A 21,173-nucleotide genomic window follows, 5' to 3' on the forward strand; every position below is an offset into this window, starting at 1 on the left:
AGCGCATGGCCGAGAGAGTGCGTTCTTTTTGTTTATCTCCGGTAAAGACAATAACGATTCTCCGTCTTAAATTTGATCATTTATTTGCATATTAGGGTACCTAAGGTTTGATTATAACGGTTGATTGACTTGTTTGGATAAGTTTATTGGTAACGCTTGGGATTCATTTTGTATGCATTTTGAAGGAGGGAAACTGAGTGGTTATTGACTGAAGCGCGCCAGCTAAACTGAGTTTTTATGGATATAAAGAAGGACTTTATCGAACAAAAGGACCATTTTTAATGTAACTGGGACCTTTTGGAGTGCCAACAGAAGAAGATCTTCAAAGGTTAGCTATATCGCTAATTCTGACTTTCGTGTCGCAACTCCCTGGTTGAAAATGTTTTGTTATGCATTTGTGCGCTGGGCACTGTCCTCAGATAATCGCATGGTTTGCTTTCACCGTAAAGCCTTTTTGAAATCTGACATGGTGGCTGGATTAACAACAAGTTAAGCTTTATTTTGATGTATTGCACTTGTGATTTCATGAAAGTTAAATATTTATTGTAATTTAATTTGAATTTCGCACTCTGCAATTTCACCGGATGTTGGCCAGATGGGACACTAGCATCCCAATGATCCGCAAGAAGTTAATAAAAAGATCACTGACCATTTCAAATTCCACCGTACCTTCTTCGCTGCGCAATCCGGTTTCCAAGCTGGTCACCTCAGCCACGCTCGAGGTATTAAACGATATCATGACACCCATCGATAAAAGACAGTACTGTGCAGCTGTCTTCATTGACCTGGCCAAGGCTTCGAGTCTGTCAATCACCGTATTCTTATCGGCAGACTCAACAGCCTTGGTTTCTCAAATGACTGCCTCGCCTGGTTCACCAATTACTTCTCAGATAGAGTTTAGTGTCTCAAATCGGAGGGCCTGTTGTCCGGACCTCTGGCAGTCACTATGGGGGTACCACAGGGTTAAATTATTGGGCCAACACTTTTCTCTGTATATATCAACGATGTCGCTCTTGCTGCAGGTGATTCTCTTATCCACCTCCACGCAGATGACACCATTCTGTATACATCTGGCCCTTCTTTGGACACTGTGTTAACAAACCTCCAAGCGAGCTTCAACGCCATACAACACACCTTCCGTGGCCTCCAACTGCTCTTACACGCTAGTAAAACTAAATGCATGCTTTTCAGCCGATCGCTGCCCGCACCCGCCCGCCCGACTAGCATCACAACTCTGGACAGTTCTGACTTAGAATATGTGGACAACTACAAATACCTAGGTGTCTGGCTAGACTGTAAACTGTCCTTCCAGACTCATATTAAACTTCCAATCCAAAATTAATTATATCTTGTTTTAATAATAGTGAAATCAGACCTTTCTGGTGAGTACCTGACAGACTACCATTTCTATACGAGTAGATCCAGGCTGTATCACATCTGGCCATGATTGAGAGTCCCATAGGGCGGCGCACAATTGGTTGAGCATTGTCCAGTCTTGGACAATTGTACATTTCCCACCCCCCCCCCCCCCCACCCACCCAAAAAAAGAAAAAATTAGGGGGGGGAAGAGAATTCCTTACAGTAATTGTAATTCAGAGGGAGAGGCGGAAAAGAAAACATCTGCTTCAAATATTTATCTTCTGGGTGGCGCAGCATTCTAAGGCACTACATCGCAGTGCTAGAGGCATCACTACAGACCCGGGTTCAATCCAGGGCTGTATCACAACCGGCCGTGATTGGGAGTCCTGTAATGCGGCGCACAATTGGCCCAGCGTTGTCCGGGTTTGGCCAGGTTTTTTTTACTTGGCTCTTTGCACTCTAGCAACTCTTTGTGGCAGGCCCTGATACCTGCAGACTGACCTCTGTCGTCAGGTGAACGGTGTTTCCTCTGACACAATGGTGCGGCTGGCTTCTGGGTTAAGCATTGCGTTTGGCAGGTCAAGTTTCGGAGGACACATGACTCGATCTTTACCTCCCGAGCCCGTTGGGGAGTTCCAGCGATGAGACAAGGCCAAAATTGGGGAGAAAAATAAGATAAAGATACAAAAAAAATAATATTTAAAGTATCATTCAGAGAATCATGGATGACTCTGTCTTTAGTAATGAGTTTCTGCAAATTATTTTGGTAGTGTTCCTGTGCTGAAGATTTAGGAAGAATTTGGTAAATCTTTCTCCATATTCCATCCAGTTTGCTTTATTTTTGTAATATATTACATTAGATGCTTCTTGAACAAGTTCCTCCATTTCATTTTGTTTTTCCTCTAAGTTGTTTTGTAATTTTGTTGTACCGTTTTTATTGCTATCTACCTGTACTATTAGTTCCTGTATTTCCCTTGTTAGAATTCTCTTTAAACTGCTTCTTTTTTACTGATGAATATTGAATTGAATGACCTCTGAAGGTACATTTAAAGCTGTCCCAAACAATAAGGGGACACGGGAAAAATGCAGTTGTAAATCATTTTTTCTGAATTAAGAACAAATTGTCTTCCAGTAGACTGTGATACATTTTCCAATATCCTCATCCAAGAGGAAATTCTGTAAGAGCTTTTGTGAAGACCAATTAGATGATGGTCCGATCTCATTATGTCTCCTTTCAATACTTTTTTAACCTTTGACGCAACACAGAAAGAGAAAATAAAGTAGTCAAGACGACTAGCTTAATTAAGTCTCCTCCATGTACTGTATATCTCACTAGGTCAGGGTTTTTTAGTCTCCAAATATCCACTATTTCTAATGTGTCCATAGTATTTGTGATCTCCTTAAGGGCATGGTGATGATAGTTTGTAGATAGACACTGTGTAATAGTCTCCAGAGCCAGGTGGCTCTATACACTCACTATGCAAGTTGCGTAGGGCTCAGCAAATTACGCAAGGGCCCCACCTCCCTCTCATGTCAAAGCAGATATCAATGTTTACAACTTCAATGAGAGGATGAAGCGGAACTATCCTTCTGGTCATGAAAAGAGAAAAACTAAACACCATAAGAGTGAATTGCGGGAACAGTAATCAGGTAAACTTGTGTTCTTTCCTCTCCAAGTCAGTAAATAACAGTAACGTTAAGTTGCAGTGCATCTCTCTCTAGTTTGTCTGTCTGTCTTGCTAACCTAGCTGGGCAGTGCATCTCTTGGTCTGTCTGTTTCTTGCCTGTTTGCCAGCCACTTCCAGGGCTGTGTTCTGTGATTTTGTACCTGACAAAAGTGAGAGTGAAATAGTTTGATAAACGCCAATGGGCAACGGTGTTAATAAACTGCAACTCGGAAAAGATAAACCGCGTCGCGCATCTACATGCGTTCATATACGCGTGCACGAAATGAAACTCGTGCTTTCCAGCAGCAACCTCTGTGGGGACCAGTCCAGACAATATGAGGGCGTGATGGCACTCCTCATAGGCACACATAATTTTAAAACAAGACAATGTCTATCAGTCTATCAGTCAAGGCTAAGTTACAACTCTGGACTAATTCAAGATGGAAAGCAATGGATTGACATTGACTATTGATTCATATGTTGAATTTAAAATGTTGATTAGCTGGGCATACTGGGCAATATATCTGCACATCTCTCAGTAAATAATAATCCTCAAGTATTCAGCCAAGCCATAGTATAAATAGCATTTTATATTTGAAAATGTATAAAAGGAAATCTGGGGGAGCCAATTTGAATGGGCCTGATGCAGTTGATAAAATTAATAATAGTATTGTTATCTATAATTTACAGGTGCTATGCTTACAAACTCAGGTGAAGTACAGGCAGCCTCAGCCAGTACTAACACAACCAGAGGTGTACAGCCCGCATCAGATACAAGCAGCTCAGACCCTAATAGAACAGTTGCTGCTCCACCAAATGACCCAGCAGATTGGCCCCCTTTCTTAACAGACTTTATGAGGACTGAGTAAGTGCGCGGAGGTCCATTCAAACCAGGACTGGATTTTTCTTGCCCTAAAGACAAATCTAGAAGAGGTTTCCATTCAGGCTTATTACAGAGATAGCTGTCAAATAGGGAAAAGATTACCAGGAGCTGGCTTTCATACTCAATCAAAAAAAACGCTGTATATTGTTTTTGCTGTTAGCTCATTTCTACAAAAGACTACAAAATAATAAAGGAAGGTGTGAATGACTGGTTAAATATTAACGCCATTCTGAAACACCATGAGGGTAGTCCTGAACACACAAACAATATGTTTAAGTGGAGAGAACTTTATCTGTGCCTAAGTCGGGGATAGACTCTTGACCAGATACAAATGACAATTTTGGAGGCTGAAAGAAAGCGATGGCGGGATGTCCTTACACGTTTAATAAGTATCACCCAGTCTCTGGCTGAAAGAAACCTAGCATTCAGGGGTTCATCAGACAAACTCTTCTAACCAGATAATGAAAACTTCCTAAAAGAGGTTGAATTACTGGCAAAATTTGACCCCGCAGTGGAAAATCATCTCAGCAAAATGAAAGATGGAGAGACACATGCTCATTACCTTGGGAAGCGTGTACAAAATGAGCTGATACAGATTGTGAGTGACAGGATTCTGTAAGCAATAGTCACTCAAGTAAGAGACTCAAAGTACTTCTCCATTATCTTGGACTGTACACATGACATTAGTCAGAGATCAAGGAGCACTTCCTCGGCTTTGTGAATGTTGAGGTTGCAACAGGCTTGAATCTGTCCACTGTCATTTTAGATAAGCTGAACGAGCTGAAGATTCCATTTGAAGATTGCAGAGGGAAAGCTTACGATGATGGGGCTAACGTGAAGGGCAAGCACCAAGGAGTAGAAAAAAAAATCCCAGAGCCGTGTTGGTCCCATGTGGAGAACATACTCTAAACCTTGTCATTGCAGATGCTGCCAAATCTTCAAAAGATGCAGTTGGGTTTTTTTGGGCATGTGCAAAAGCTCTTCGCCTTCTTTTCAGCTGGCACACAAAGAAACACGTGAACATAACCGTGAAGTCATGGAATGACACAAGATGGGAGAGTAGGCTCCAAAGTGTTCATGCAAACAGGTATCAGGCTTCTGAGGTTCGGGGGGCATTACTGGATGCCAGACAGACGATCAACAATTCTGTGGCCAAAGTGGAGGCACGAGCACATGCAGAGGAAGTTGGGTCCTACCGCTTCTTGATTTGCTGTGTCGTATGGTGTGAGATACTGACAATGACAATGAATTTAATCTGAAATGCAAAGGCCTCCCTCACCACATACCGGGAAACTGGATTCTCTGAGGCCCAGACAACAGCCAAAAGCATTTGTGAGAAATGCATGTGGAGGCTGTTCTGAAAGAGAAGAGACTGAGAAACAACAAGAGGCATTTAAGCTATGAGGCTCCTGATGAACCAGTGACTGATGCACTGAAAAACCTTGAAGTAAACTACTTCTCAACATTGTGGTCAACTCTGCTGACATCCATGGATGACAAATTTGAAACACTCAACCAGGTGAAAACCAAATATGAAGTGCTGCTGCTCTGGCCATCATGAATATAAATCATGATGTGGGGAAACACATGTCCTAATGACGACATTATTGATTATTTTGCCTCAAGAAAGTGCAGAAGAGGAATATTTTGATGGCAAGATTTTAATTCAAACATTCACATGTTTACACACTTAGTAATATTTAAGATTGTATGGAAGAAGTGCATTTGTGTAATTGACTGCTTAACTAACTATATGACATACTTATATATGACATACGAATCCAAGATGGCGTAGCAGTCAGACGTCTTTGTCTTTGTCCTGTCGTGTCCCTTGTATATATCTTTTTATATCTCTTTCTTCGCATATCTTTTAAAAATATTTTCCTAAACTTCAACTTCTAAATACTCTCCTGCAACCCGCTTCACCCAATGTGGCGTGGATCTGCTTTTTTTCTAAAGTATTTCTATTTACTTCGGATCTGGAATCCCTCAACTGAATCTGGCCTGTTGTGGACAGGCGTTCCGCGGAACCCCTAGCCAACAGCCAATGGAATCGCATGGCGCGAAATACAAAAACAACTAAAATACCACAATTCAATTTTCTCAAACAATCAACTATTTTACACGATTTTAAAGATAAGACTCTCGTTGGCTCTGACTTAGAATACGTGGACAACTACAAATACCTGGGTGTCTGGTTAGACTGTAAACTCTCCTTCCAGACTCACATTAAGCATCTCCAATCCAAAATTAAATCTAGAATTGGCTTCATATATCGCAACAAAGCATCCTTCACTCATGCTGCCAAACATACCCTCGTAAAACTGACCATCCTACCGATCCTCAACAAACTGGAGGCAGTCTATCACAGTGCCATCCTTTTTGTCACCAAAGCCCCATACACTACCCACCATTGTGACCTGTATGCTCTCGTTTGTTGGCCCTCGCTTCATACTCGTCGCCAAACCCACTGGCTGCAGGTTATCTACAAGTCTCTGCTAGGTAAAGCCCCGCCTTATCTCAGCTCACTGGTCACCATAGCAGCACCCACTCGTAGCACGCGCTCCAGCAGGTATATCTCACTGGTCACCCCCAAAGCCAATTCCTCCTTTGGTCGTCTTTCCTTCCAGTTCTCTGCTGCCAATGACTGGAACGAACTGCAAAAATCTCTGAAGCTGGAGACTCATATCTCCCTCACTAGCTTTAAGCACCAGCTGTCAGAGCAGCTCACAGATCACTGCACCTGTACATAGCCCATCTGTAAACAGCCCATCTACTATATCTACCTACCTCATCCCCATACTGTTTTTATTTATTTATCTTGCGCCTTTGCACCCCAGTATCTCCACTTGCACATTCATCTTCTGCACATCTACCATTTCAGTGTTTAATTGCTATATTGTAATTACTTCACCACAATGGCCTATTTATTGCCTTATCTTACCTCATTTGCACTCACTGTATATAGACTTTTTGTTTTCTTTTGTTCTACTGTATTATTGACTGTATGTTTTGTTTATTCCATGTGTAACTCTGTGTTGTTGTATGTGTCGAATTGCTATGCTTTTGTCACGTCCTGGCCAGTATAAGGGTTAATTGTCATTGTAGTTTGGTCAGGACGTGGCAGAGGGTATTTGTTTTATGTGGTTCGGGGTGGTGTTTTGGTAAAAGGGCGTTTGATTTAGTATTTCCGGGTTTTTGGTTTATGGTCTATGTTTATGTATTTCTATGTGTAGTCTAGTGAGTGTGTTTCTATGGTTGGTTAATTGGGGTTGGGATTCTCAATTGAAGGCAGGTGTTTTCCCTTTGCCTTTGATTGAGAGTCCCATATATTAGGGTGTTTGTCATTTGTGGGAGATTGTTTCTTGTTTAGCATGTGTGAGCCTAACAGGACTGTCTAGTAGATCGTGAGTATGTTGTTTATTATTTTGTGTTCACTTTTGAGTTAATAAAACTTCAAGATGAACATTCATAATTCTGCTGCATATTGGTCCTCCTTTTCCAACGATGATTTCGCCATATCGTCTGACGACGACGACGAAATCCCTGACAGCTTCATCTTGGCCAGGTCACAGTTGCAAATCCTCCTTTGGTCGTCTCTCCTTCCAGTTCTCAGCTGCCAATGACTGGAACGAACTACAAAAATCTCTAAAACTGGAAACACTTATCTCCCTCACTAGCTTTAAGCACCAGCTGTCAGAGCAGCTCACAGATCTCTGCACCTGTACATAGCCCATCTTTAATTTAGCCCAAACTACTACCTCTTCCCCTACTGTATTTATTTATTTTATTTATTTTGCTCCTTTGCACCATATTATTTATATTTTAACTTTTAACTTTCTTCAAACTACAAATCTACCATTCCAGTGTTTTTCTTGCCATACTTTATTTACTTTGCCACCATGGCATTTTTTTGCCTTTACCTCCCTTATCTCACATCATTTGCTCACATTGTATATAGTCTTATTTTTTTTCTACTGCATCATTGATTGTATGTTGTTTTACTCCATGTGTAACTCTGTGTTTTTGTATGTTGTCGAACTGCTTTGCTTTATCTTGGCCAGGTCGCAATTGTAAATGAGAACTTGTTCTCAACTTGCCTACCTGGTTAAATAAAGGTGAAATAAAAAAATAAAAAAATGAGAACTAGTTCTGAACTAGCCTACCTGATTAAATAAAGGTGAAATAAAAAAATACTTTCTCCATTTCTTCCAGACAGTCCAGATAGACTGGTGCCCATGCTGATGCTGAAAATGCCCAGGCTGTAGAGGGAACCAAAGTTAATCACACAGCTATATAGGTTTTATTTTACTATTTTGAGACGTATAGCTGCAGCCATAGCCTATAGGCTTATGTTTACATTGTATAGCCAAAGCTAATCACACAGCTGCATAGGTTTTATTTTACTATTTTAAGACATATAGCTGCAGCCATGGCCTATAGGCTTATGTTTACATTGTATAGACAAAGCTAATTGTATAATATTTTGAGGACTGGACTAATTACCAGGCAGCAAAGCCAAAGCTTAGTGTTATATTTTATTATTTTCTACATTTTATATTTCTACAATTTCTTATTTATGTTAATGTTAATATTCACTTATCTTATTATTCTAGAAAAAATTATCTATTCAATAAATATTGTTTGTTTATACCTCATTCTGTTCTGTATAGGTCTACTTATTCTTAGACCGACAGATGGAGCAAACTGTTTTAAAGGAGGGAGGATTGTAGTGGGAGCACTGGGGTGTCAGGTGTGACTGTGTGGCAATGGCAAATGGTTTACATGGCTCACGGGTCAGGTAGGAGACCCCTTAGCATAATTTTTCTTAGGGCCCCAGGGAGATCAGGGACGGCTCTGATAGTCTCCCACCGTAATGATTTGATCGTTTGTTGTCTAAGTTCAACAGATTGGTATGTATATGTGTGGATCATCCTGATTTGGGACATATAGATTAATGAGCCAAATCAATTTTTCATCCACTTTCATATTCAAAAGGGTTTGTTAAATAATATAATCACACCTTTTGAGTTCCTTTGTCCATGACACCTTTTTCCACACAACTTCATATAAAGATGTAGAGTGAGTTTCCTGTAAACAGTATATGTTATATCAATCAAATTTCAATCAATCAATCAAATGTATTTATAAAGCCCTTTTTACATCAGCCGATGTCACCTGTCCCCATCTAAACGTCTTCTGATGACAACAAACACACACAGCCTATAAAGATTTAGCAGAAGTTGATCTGCAGATTGTAGGAAATTGTTGAGTATTAGATTGTAAAGTGTATATTAGAATGGCAGTAATACTTGCCATATCTTAGATTTGAGAAGAAGCAGTATTAAACAAGGATTCCCCATTGACACTAAAATTATTTTTCACTGTGAAGTCGCACCAAAATTGTTCATTATTGTCATTGCTCCATTAACTTGGAGTTACTGTCATCTTGAAGTTAGAAGTCAGAACTTCAAACTTGAAGTTATAGTCATCATTACAGCAGACTTTCTAAATTCTAATCTAAGTTCTGAGGGTGCATCCCAAATAGCACCTTGCCAAATAGCACCCTTTTCCGACATAGACCCCTACCCTATGGGCCCTGGTCAAAAGTAGTGCACTATATTGGAAATAGGGTGCCATTTGGGACTGGCACTAAATCCCAGCCTCAGTAGTACTCAGAAGTTGGTTTCGGGGGGTTTAGTGAGGTTGACATGGAGATGTTTTGACTGTATTCACAAAGTGTCTTAGAGTAAAAGTGCTAATCAAGGATCAGTTTTGCCTTAACATGGACAAGGGGGACCTGAAAAAGTACTAAATTGTCATACTTGAGTAAATGTAAAGATACCTTAATAGAAAAACTTAAAGTCACCCAGTAAAATACTACTTGAATAAAAGTCTAAAAGTATTTGGTTTTAAAAATACTTAAGTATCAAAAGTAAAAGGATTTGCTAAAATGTACTTAAGTATCAAAAGTAAAAGTATAAATCATTTCAAATTCCTTACATTAAACCAGACGGACCCATTTTTATTTGTTAATTTTATAGACGGATAGCCAGGGGCACACTCCAACACTCAGACATAATTTACAAACGAAGCATTTGTGTTTAGTGAGTCTCTCAGATCAAATGCAGTAGGGATGACCAGGGATGTTCTCTTGATAAGTGTGTGAACTGGACAATTTTTCTGTCAAAATGTAACAAGTACTTTTGATTGTCAGGGAAAATGTATGGAGTAAAAATTACATTATTTTCGTTCGAAATGTAGTGAAGTTAATGTTGACAAAAATATAAATAGCAAAGTAATGTACAGATACCCCCCAAAATACTTAAGTAGTACTTTAAAGTATTTTTACTGAGTACTTCACACCACTGCCCAAATGCCTTCACACCAGGACATTAGCATACTTTATATACTGTTACACACGCACTTATCACATAGTATTCCATACATTAGTTAAGGCCATGCAACCTGAGTTGAAACCTGAGTGAGGTGCACATGCATGCGCCACATACAAATCATTAAAATCCAGACAGAAAATATTTACACAAGAAGCAACCTAATATCACACAGTCAACCTCTCATTTCATTTACAAATCATTAAAATCCAGACAGAAAATATTTACACAAGAAGCAACCTAATATCACACAGTCAACCTCTCATTTCATTTAGTAAGTTCACCATTCTGCCATTCTCACTGTTAAACATCGCACAGTGTTCAACACAAAGGCTCTTTATCTCAATCATTTGATCTGATCAGTCAACACCAGTTTTTTTTCTAAAGTAGTCTAGTATCATTTATTTTCAAATAAACAGATGCATGCACCATATATTTATGTGGTGAACACTTGATACGATCACATAACATTGTTGTGGTATGTCACAAAATCATGTTACGACCACACATGTCAATTTTCATTTCATATATCAAGATCTGAAACTTGGCAAAATGGCACAAAGAAATGTGTGAAATGGCAAAGGGAGGAGAAGGCAGTTCCTAGGTGACCACTCATACATCGGAGAGAAACCGCCATCTGACTCCTCAGGAGAAGAAATTGAGGAATCTGGACATTCGGTTGGCATTAGAGAATGCTGAGTGTGCAAAGCTGTCATCAAGGCAAAGGGTGGCTACCTTGAAGAATCTAAATTATAAAATATATTTTGATTTGTTTCACAATTTTATGATTACTACATGATTCCGTGTGTTATTTCATAGTGTTGATGTCTTCACTATTATTCTACAATGTAGAAAATAGTCTAAATAAAGAAATGAGTAGGTGTGTCCAAACGTTTAACTGGTACTGTACCTCTGTGTAAAGATCACCAAAAATCTTAAGGCTGAGAATGATCTTAATTTGAATCCTGTAACTGAATCTAATGAAATAAATTATCCTCATGGTGAAGGAGGGATTTAAGTCTTCAAGGGAGGGTGCTTTTATCCAAAGTTCAGGGGCTATCTCGTGCATCCTATCTTTTTCATCTATTGACATTCCCAAATCCAGTTGCTGTACCTTAGATAGGCTATTGTACAATTTCATATGGAAAAACAAGCCACATAAGATTTAAAAAAAGATGTTATCACCAACAGGGTTTGTGATGGCGGTCTAAATGTCTTAGACGTCACTCTCTTTAATCAGACATCAAAAGTCAACTGGGTTGACTGGGCACTTGTCATCTCCCGTCTGGATTACTGCAACTCGCTGTTGGCTGGGCTCCCTGCCTGTGCCATTAAACCCCTACAACTCATCCAGAACGCCGCAGCCCGTCTGGTGTTCAACCTTCCCAAGTTCTCTCACGTCACCCCGCTCCTCCGCTCTCTCCACTGGCTTCCAGTTGAAGCTCGCATCCGCTACAAGACCATGGTGCTTGCCTACGGAGCTGTGAGGGGAACGGCACCCAAACAAGGGCACTGCGTTCATCCACCTCTGGCCTGCTGGCCCCCCTACCTCTGAGGAAGCACGGTTCCCGCTCAGCCCAGTCCAAACTGTTCGCTGCTCTGGCACCCCAATGGTGGAACAAGCTCCCTCACGACGCCAGGCCAGCGGAGTCAATCACCACCTTCCGGAGACACCTGAAACCCTACCTCTTTAAGGAATACCTGGAATAGGATAAAGTAATCCCTCTAACCCCCCCCCCCCTTAAAAGATTTAGATGCACTATTGTAAAGTGGTTGTTCCACTGGATATCATAAGGTGAATGCACCAATTTGTAAGTCGCTCTGGATAAGAGCGTCTGCTAAATGACTTAAATGTAATGTAATGTAAATGTAAATGGGTTAAAAGGTACTTAAAAAATCCTAATAGCTTCTGGAATATTATACCTCACTATATTTTCAGAAGCTCAGAGGGCTTAATTTTTTACAACAATGTCCTTATATTGTGAGTAAACTTCCTGTGAAATTGGCGGCTTTTCACAAGCATGCTTTTCACCTCATAAATGTTTTATTTGGAAAAATGGGTCGATATTACATATAATCAAGATGTTATTTTACCGTAACTGGTTCTCGAAAAACATTGTTCTTGTCAGCAAATTAGTTAGTATTAGTGGGAATCTATTCATGCGTAGAGAATGTATGGAAAGATACAACTTTGAGGTTACAAGCAAGGAATATGACAAAGTTACAAAAGCTATACCTAGTGGGATACAATCTTTACTTCAGAATAATGCATATTTTGAAACATCTCCTATTGTAAGCAATATAAAGGTGAATGGCATAGGTTTACTAGATAAGAAATGTAACAATAGTTTATTAAGGCATATTTTCTACAGTAATTCTGTTCCTTTTGCTATATTTTGTTGTGCTTCATCGTTTGATGTAAACTGGTGCCGTGCTTGGCTCATTTAGAATCATTAAAACATACACAAAGCAAAATGTCAAAAATATACTGCTCAAAAAAATAAAGGGAACACTTAAACAACACAATGTAACTCCAAGTCAATCACACTTCTGTGAAATCAAACTGTCCACTTAGGAAGCAACACTGATTGACAATAAATTTCACATGCTGTTGTGCAAATGGAATAGACAACAGGTGGAAATTATAGGCAATAAGCAAGACACCCCCAATAAAGGAGTGGTTCTGCAGGTGGAGACCACAGACCACTTCTCAGTTCCTATGCTTCCTGGCTGATGTTTTGGTCACTATTGAATGCTGGCGGTGCTTTCACTCTAGTGGTAGCATGAGACGGAGTCTACAACCCACACAAGTGGCTCAGGTAGTGCAGCTCATCCAGGATGGCACATCAATGCGAGCTGTGGCAAGAAGGTTTGCTGTGTCTGTCAGCGTAGTGTCCAGAGCATGGAGGCGCTACCAGGAGACAGGCCAGTACATCAAGAGACGTGGAGGAGGCCGTAGGAGGGCAACAACCCAGCAGCAGGACCGCTACCTCCGCCTTTGTGCAAGGAGGAGCAGGAGGAGCACTGCCAGAGCCCTGCAAAATGACCTCCAGCAGGCCACAAATGTGCATGTGTCTGCTCAAACGGTCAGAAACAGACTCCATGAGGGTGGTATGAGGGTCCGACGTCCACAGGTGGGGGTTGTGCTTACAGCCCAACACCGTGCAGGACGTTTGGCATTTGCCAGAGAACACCAAGATTGGCAAATTCACCACTGGCGCCCTGTGCTCTTCACAGATGAAAGCAGGTTCACACTGAGCACATGACAGATGTGACAGAGTCTGGAGACGCCGTGGAGAACGTTCTGCTTCCTGCAACATCCTCCAGCATGACCGGTTTGGCGGTGGGACAGTCATGGTGTGGGGTGGCATTTCTTTTGGGGGCCGCACAGCCCTCCATGTGCTCGCCAGAGGTAGCCTGACTGCCATTAGGCACCGAGATGAGATCCTCAGACCCCTTGTGAGACCATATGCTGGTGCGGTTGGCCCTGGGTTCCTCCTAATGCAAGACAATGCTAGACCTCCTGTGGCTGGAGTGTGTCAGCAGTTCCTGCAAGAGGAAGGCATTGATGCTATGGACTGGCCCGCCCGTTCCCCAGACCTGAATCCAATTGAGCACATCTGGGACATCATGTCTCGCTCCATCCACCAACGCCACGTTGCACCACAGACTGTCCAGGAGTTGGCGGATGCTTTAGTCCAGGTCTGGGAGGAGATCCCTCAGGAGACCATCCGCCACCTCATCAGGAGCATGCCCAGGCATTGTAGGGAGGTCATACAGGCACGTGGAGGCCACACACACTACTGAGCCTCATTTTGACTTGTTTTAAGGACATTACATCAAAGTTGGATCAGCCTGTAGTGTGGTTTTCCACTTTAATTTTGAGTGTGACTCCAAATCCAGACCTCCATGGGTTGATAAATTGGATTTCCATTGATTATTTTTGTGTGATTTTGTTGTCAGCACATCAACTATGTAAAGAAAAAAGTATTTAATAAGATTATTTCTTTCATTCAGATCTAGGATGTGTTGTTTAAGTGTTCCCTTTATTTTTTTGAGCAGTGTATTTATTTCGCTACATGTCTGTTTTTGGTTTGAAATAATGTGGATTTGTATTATTATAATTTTTTTCTTAACTTATTTCTTGCCACCCATTCTGAAAGTGATTTCACTTGCTGTGGTAGCTGATGTGTATAGTGTTGAGTCTTCAGCATATATACGTAGACACCCAGGCTATACTGAGAGTTAGTGGTAGGCAGAGGTGTGGACTCGAGTCATATGACTTGGACTCGAGTCAGACTCGAGTCACAAATATGACGACTTGCAACTCGACTTTGACTTTAACACCAATAACTCGTGACTTGACTTGGACTTGAGCCTTATGACTCGACCTGACTTGATACCCTCCCCAAGCCCAAATATACAAAATGATGCTATTAAAAAAAAGTTTGCATTGCATCAACTCTTCATTTAATGGATTACAGTTTGAATCGGACAGCAGCCAATCAAATTGTGCCAGCTGAGAAATAGTTGTGCGTGGCAGTGCAGAGGAATGTCGGCGAGTGAATTCAGATGGAGCCCTTGGAAAGATGATACCCCAAATTATTATTTTCGGATATAAAGACTACGCTGTATCAACAAAAAATGGATTGCAACTTGCTAAATATGCGGAAAGAAAATTACAGACGGAGGCGAAACAATTTCCAACTATGTTCGACATTTGAAGCTGCACAAAGAACGGTAAGTCGTGGCTAATATAGCCGACAGCTATATAATTTATAACTTTACTAGTGTAGCATGAAGGCTAATGTAACGTTAAATGAATGAGCCTCCACACAGTCAGTCAGTGCGGGAACGTGATCATTGCACCCAAGATTGAGCTACAACTGGCTAGGCAGTTGGTAGCCTAAATCCTGCCTGATGTTACTGCTGTTCCTAAAACCATTGACATACGTTAGCCTATGTAATCCAGTCCCAGCTGCTGATGGATTCTGTGTGTGTGTGTTTGTGTGTCAAGGTTGGGCGATTGTGTACAAGCCTACATCGCCCGATTGTGCCCCATAGCGATCCTTGATAGTTGATCACTATTGGAGAGGGGGTCTTTATCATGGCTACCCATGTATTTCCATGGAAATATAATGTTTATTTGGAAAGTAATAAATATATAGATATTTTTAAAAGCATTCATGATTTGCGTATATGTAATATACTAACTATTACTCTTGTTAAATATATGAAATGGTATTACATTTGGTGAAGAGCACATTATGACTTGTTTAGGTCTCGAAACTCAAAGTTTAGGACTTGAGACTTGACTTGAGACTTGACTTGATACTTGACGGTCTTGACATAAGACTTGACTCAGACTTGCCTGTCTTGACTTGGGACTTGACTTGGGACTGCTAAGACCTTTTATTACCACAATCTTTTTATTATCTCCCTCAACCAATTATCAGTCATTTGTGTAAATGCTGTACATGTTGAATGCCCTTCCCTAATAGTGTGCTGAAAATCTGTTATTCAAAATCAAATCAAACTTTATTTGCCACATGCACCGTATACAACAAGTGTAGACTTTACTGTGAAATGCTTACTTACAAGCCCAACAGTGAAGTTCAAGAAGGAGAAAATATTTACCAATTAGGCTAAAATAAAAAGTAATATAAAAAGTAACACAATAAGAATAACAATAACGAGGCTATATACAGGGGGCACCGGTACCGAGTCAGTGTGCAGGGGTACAGGCTAGTTGAGGTAATCTGTACATGTAGGTGAGGGCGAATGCCAAATCTTTTCAGTCTCTGAGGGGGAATATGTTTTGTCCTGCCCTCTTCACGACTGTCTTGATATGTTTGGACAATGATAGTTCGTTGGTGATGTGGAACTTGAAACTCTCGACCCACTCCACTACAGCCCCGTCGGTGTTAATAGGTGTGTGTTCGGCCCGCCTTTTCCTGTAGCACCACACTGCCAGTTCTCTGACCTCTCATCGTTGTCGGTGATCAGGCCAACCACTGTTGTGTCGTCAGCAAACTTAATGATGGTGTTGGAGTCATGTTTGGCCATGCAGTCGTGTGTGAACAGGGAATACAGGAGGGGACCAAGTACACACCCCTGAGGGGCCCGAGTGTTAAGGATCAGCGTGGCAGACGTCTGGTTGCCTACTCTTACCACCTGGGGGGCGGCCCGTCAGGAAGTCCAGGATCCAGTTGCAGGGGGAGGTGTTTAGTCCCAGAGTCCTTAGCTTAGGGATGAGCTTCGTGGGCACTATGGTGTTGAGCTGTAGTCGATGAACAGCATTCTCACATAGGTGTTCCTTTTGTCCAGGTGAGAAAGGGCAGGTTGGAGTGCGATTGAGATTGTGTCATCTGTGGATCTGTTGGGGCGGTATGCGAATTGGAGTTTGTCTACGGTGTCCAGGAGGATGCTGTTGATGTGAGCCATGACCAGCCTTTCAAAGCACTTCATGGCTACCGACGTGAGTGCCACAGGGCGGGAATCATTTAGGCAGGTTACCTTTGCTTCCTTGGGCACAGGGACTATGGTGGGCTGTTTGAAACATGTGGGAATTACAGGCTCGGTCAGGGAGAAGTTGAAAATGTCAGTGAAGACACTTGACAGTTGGTCCGCGCATGCTTTGAGTACACGTCCTGGTAATCCGTCTGGTCCAGCGGCTTTGTGAATGTTGACCTGTTTAAAGGTTTTAAAGGTCATTGGCTACCGAGAGCATTATCACACAGTCATCCAGAACAGCTGGTGCTCTCGCGCATGCTTCAGTGTTGCTTGCCTCAAAGCAAGTATTAAAGGCCTGTAGCTCGTCTGGTAAGCTTGCGTCACTGGGCAGCTAACGTCTGGGATTCCCTTTGTAGTCCGTAATAGTTTTCAAGCCCTGCCACATCCGACGATTGTCAGGATTCAATCTTAATCCTGTACTGACGCTTTGCTTGTTTGATGGTTCGTCTGAGGGCATAGCGGTATTTCTTCTACGCTTCCGGATTAGTCTCCCGCTCCTTGAAAGCGGCAGCTATAGCCTTTAGCTCGATGCGGATGATGCCTGTAATCTATGTCTTCTGGTTGGGATATGTACGTACAGTCACTGTGGGGACGAGGTCATCGATGCACTTATTGATGAAGCCGATGACTGAGGTGGTGTAATCCTCAATGCCATTGGATGAATCCCGGAACATATTCCAGTCTGTGCTAGCAAAACAGTCCTGTAGTGTAGCATCCGCGTCATGTGACCACTTCTGTATTGAGCGAGTCACTAGTAATTCCTGCTTTGGTTTTTGCTTGTAAGCAGGAATCAGGAGGATAGAATTGTGGTCAGATTTGCCAAAAGGAGGGCGAGAGAGATCTTTGTATGCATCTCTGTGTGTGGAGTAAAGGTGGTCTAGGATTTTTTTTCCCTGGTTGCACATGTGACATGCTGGTAAAAATTTGGTAAAACTGATTTAAGTTTGCCTGCATTAAAGTCCCCGGCCACTAGGAGCGTCACTTCTGGGTGAGCTTTTCTTCTTTGCTTATGGCCTTATAGAGTTGGTTGAGAGCGGTCTTAGTGCCAGCTTCGCTTGGTGGTGGTAAATAGACGGCTACGAATAATACAGATGAGAACTCTCTTGGTAGATAGTGTGGTCAACAGTTTATCATAAGGTACTCTACCTCAGGCGAGCAATACCTTGAGACTTCTTTAATATTAGACATTGTGCACCTACCTGTTTTGACAAAAATACACACACCCCCACCCCTCTTCTTATCAGAGGTAGCACCTCTGTTCTGCCTGTGCATGGAAAATCCCGCCAGCTCTATATTTTCCGTTTCTTCGTTCAGCCACGTCTCAGTGAAACATAAGAGGTTACGGTTTTTAATGTTGGTAGGATAATCTTAATAGTAGGTAATCAATTTTATTTTCTAATGATTGCATGTTAGCAAGGAAAATGGAAGGCATTGGGAGTTTATTCGCTCGCCTCCGGCTTCTCAGAAGGATCCCCAATCTGCGTCCGCTTTTCTGGCGTATTTTCTTCAGCAAAAGGCGTGGATCTGGGCCTGTTCCAGTGAAAGCAGGATATCCTTCTTGTCGGACTCGTCAAAGGAAAAAGTTTCTTCCAGTCCGCGGTGAGAAATTGCTTTCTGATGTCCAGAAGCTATTTTCGGTTAAAAGAGACGGTAGCAGCAACATTATGTACACAATAAGTTAAAAAATAAGTTAATAAGTGAACCCGCTTTTAATTAAGACGTCCCCGCATTTAATGAATTCACTAAGACACAAACACACATCCCTCCTGATAAGATTGCAGCTTGGCGGACACACAAAACATTGCCCTTCTACGCAACACACACACTATGGGTGCGTCTCAAATGGCACCTTATTCCCTACAAAGACACTATGGGCCACGGTCAAAAGTATTGCTCTAGAGGGGGAATAGCCTACGTAATAGAACACTCTACCCCGTATAAACTAATATACATTTTAGGACGTTCTGAGGCAACAATTTTTTAAACAATGGTGATGGAAGGTTGTATTAAAATAACAGATTATTCCCTAACCGCAAGGAAATTCTGGGCCATTCCAGCACTTTCTGTTGGTTGCCTGCTGGTAAAATGTTCAATTATGTCATATATGTTTTTCTTGCTGGAGGTAAAGCAGTAGTTTAGCAGCATTTTGTAGTTTCTTTCTCCTTGATTTTGGAAAAGTTTCTCTTTCAGTGATAAAAAAAAGCTATAGCATTTTTGTCTCCCACTTACTTTCCTGAAGAATGAATTTACATCCAACATCTCCCACATCCCCTGCTCTGACTTCCATAGGAACTCCATAATAAAAGTCAAAGTCAGTAAATTACTTATCACTCATAGAGGAGTATCCACTCGAAAACACAAACATCCTCAAAAATGTATGACGGCTCCATTGCTGGAGAGATTGAGGGGCTCATGTAGAATAAGTGTCTCCCCAATAGTAATTAAAACTTTTTTTTTTTTTTCAACATTTTTAGGGGGTAGATCTTCACATCTTCACTCGCCGCCATCTTCCTGGAACTTCCTTGCTTGATGTAGATGTTACAGTAGGTATGATAGATGTATTTTGCACATCTAGTTGTGGTTCATAGTTCACGTTCCTGTGTGCCGCAAATCAAAATTGACTAGTGGAGATGTTACAGTAAGAATGTTAGGAATGTGGGGTGAAAAGGTGAGATTCTTGCTAACTCTAACTGTATTTCATCAATGATGTATATTTCTCCAGCTCCCCTGTGTTGTGCTTCAGTATGTCTCCTGGTGATGTAGAAAGCTGTGAATTATTGCAAGGTGTTGACCAATGACCCAATACCTCAGTGTCTTCATTATGGATAAGCCTTGTCCATTAACATATTTCTCGCCACATACTGTACATACAGTATCTTAAATGTTTTGCTAAATATCATTCATATGTGCGACAGTAAATAGGGGGTACAGGCCACTGCCAAAATAAAGGTTCAGGTGGCTCGTAGTGGCCCAACGCATTATTAAGATACAAAATGTTGGTGTTTCCTTTATTTTGTCAGTACCCTGTAGCTTTACAGTATACAGTGTGAGCAGATAATGAACACTGAAGCAAGGTAGGATTTTGATAATGTACAGTATGTGGGTTACTCCCTGTATGGCAATAACTATGACAAGAAAATTGCCTGTCATTTATGTTTTATACAATAGGTGGAAATGCATTGGATGAGCCACAGTGCTACTGTCGATCCAAACTAATGGAAACACAAAGAGACAATGGATGAATTGCAACTCGTTGATATTCAACCACCAGATGTGATACTTGCTCTTTGTCTCAGACTAAAAGTCAAGGCAAGTGCAAAGTGAAGCCAACCCTATTCTCATCCCCACGTGTTTAAAACAATACACAGAAATATTATCTCAGAGTGAAAGCAAATCTACGCCACATTTGCTTGTCCCTCCTTGAGTGTGTCATTGTGGAAGCAAAGGTAATCAGCAACTAGAGAGTAGTCTGTAAAGTGCCGTCTCAAAATGTTCCTGAGTGGGTGCTGCTACAGAATCAGACCCAGTTTGATTCAGAGTTAGTCCCAAATGGCACCATATTGACTATGTAGTGTACTACTTTTCACCAGAACCCTATGGGCCCTTATCAAAATTGGTGCACTACCTTGGGAATAAGGTGTCATTTAAGACGTAGCCTCAGCCAGCACAATAACAAACAGAAAGTGAAGACACAGAATGAGTCCCAAATGGTACGCTATTCCTTATGTAGTGCACTTTTTTTGATCAGGTCCCATAGGGCTCTAATCAAAATCAGTGCATTATATATGGAATAGGGTGCCATTTGGGAAGCAGCCACACTCTGCAATCAGCCTAACATACGATGGCTTCTCAAGAGGCCAATTTCATCTTTGTTTTTGCCTGTTCACATTTCTAATCCCAACACCCGGTATTATGAAAATGTTGTTCCTCTAGAAACAGATAAATATGAATCAAGAACAGATGTAATTGTAGACCTACAGAATGAGGCAATTTTATTCATGATAGTAAGATATTAGAAATATTCAAAATAACTGTGTGAATATATACGTTTTTTACCTATTAAATCACAAACTCCTTTAGAATGATAAATAGTGGGACAATAAAACGTTGTCAAGAGCAGCTATTGTATCAACATAATGATAGCGTGTTACAAAGACATTATTAATAATACCTGCTGAATATGGAGAATGACTAATAAACTAAAGCATGCAGGGCCATTGTCGGCAAGCTCAGATGGGGAAAATAAATTACACTTAAACTCATTGACGTAGAATAACCATTTTCCAGTTAGGCCTACATATTCACAGTTGTCAGACTGAAGGGAATCACAGCTTTCTTTAGGCCTGGATAAAACAT

Source organism: Salmo trutta, chromosome 6 (assembly GCF_901001165.1).
Source record: "Salmo trutta chromosome 6, fSalTru1.1, whole genome shotgun sequence".
In the NCBI taxonomy this organism is placed as follows: domain Eukaryota; kingdom Metazoa; phylum Chordata; class Actinopteri; order Salmoniformes; family Salmonidae; genus Salmo; species Salmo trutta.